Below are 1467 nucleotides of genomic sequence, written 5' to 3'. Positions count from 1 at the left end.
GTGTCCTTTTGTGATTTGTTTGTCCTTGGGTAGCACAGGAGACCCCTGCCCCAGTGCAGGTTGGCTTCAGACTGGGCATTTTCTCCGGAGGCTCCAAGTATCCTGATTTCCTCAGGATTGCTCCAGGCCAGGCTGGGCTGCCTGGGGGAGGTGGGGGTATACAGGGCCTTCTAGAAACAGGGTCCAAAGGCAAATGGAGCCTTCTCCCTGGGGTTGGAGGTGCAAGCTGCTTTGGCGGGGGGGGTGGTGTTCTTGGAGGACCTCCTCCTCATAGAGCCCCCAGGCCTGCCTCCCCGACACCCCACCAGAGACAGCGCAGTGGTCCCCTGACCTCCTACCCCCACACCTGCTCCTGTGTAAGCAAAGGGCCCCTTGCTCTGTGCTTTCTGAATGCTCGGCATCCTTTGTATCACGTGCAACGCAGACAACCCCTACCATGAAGAAACGGAGGCCCAGAGAGGAGAAGGGACTCTCCCAAGGGCCCCCACTGAGGCCGGGACACAGTTGGAGCTCAAGCCTAGAGCTTTTCATCCTCATAAGAGAAGAACTGTCCACACAGGTTTGGATTCTTGTAGTATGAGCCTAATGGGACATAAGGAGGGGAGGGCCCCAATGGGGTCTTTGGAGGGCAAATGCTCCCTGTCACCTTCCCGTCCCAAAGTCCTTTGTGAACATTTCTGAGAAACAGGATCAAAGTCCGGTTGTGACCCTTCACCAGTGTACAGTGTGCTCCTTTCCCTGTACCCAGTATGTCTCCCCTCCTCTCTGTACATCTCCCCTCCCGGTGACACAGCACCTGGTGGTGGTGTTCTTATCTGCGCGTAATTAATATTTAACATCTCTTCAGGGTCACTGGCCTAGACCCAATATCTCCATAACAGAGGGGTGGGCCACCCTCCTGAGCACCCCTAGCCCATTCTCTCAGCAGCAGCTCCCCCTCCCGCCTCACTGCAAACAAATCTGCTTCCCGTCACTTGGGGCAAACTTGGCCAAAGGTTGACTGTCTTCACCTTATTCAGTAATGAAAAACAACTTAACAGCTGGACTGTTCTCACCAAGAAAGTGGGACAGGAACTCACAGTTTTTATTAAAAGCCATAAACATTTCCTCAAGCTCATAGGAGCCACAGAACTCTCTAAGCAACTTGGGGTGACAGACAGATGTCCCAACTCCTCCTTAACTCTTTGGGGGTGGAATCTGAGTGCCCGAGGAGAGGGAAAAAGCTCTGAGTCCTATAACCCTCATCAGGCTGGCCCTGTCCCCACTGAGGGGCGGGCACCAGGCCGCTGGGTCCCTGAGATCTCTGGTCTCCTGAGCAGGCAGCCCAGGCCTGCCGATAGCGCTGGAACCAGCTAGAGGGCAGTGTCTGAGACCCTGGGAGCTGGGTCAAGGCCTTGGTGTCCCAGTGTTTTTAGGCCCGGACCCTATTAGCAGGAATCCCCACAGCCCCGCCCCACCCAGCCCAGA

This window comes from Manis javanica, chromosome 4 (genome assembly GCF_040802235.1).
Source record: "Manis javanica isolate MJ-LG chromosome 4, MJ_LKY, whole genome shotgun sequence".
NCBI lineage: Eukaryota > Metazoa > Chordata > Mammalia > Pholidota > Manidae > Manis > Manis javanica.
Note: the sequence above shows the minus strand (reverse complement) of the source record.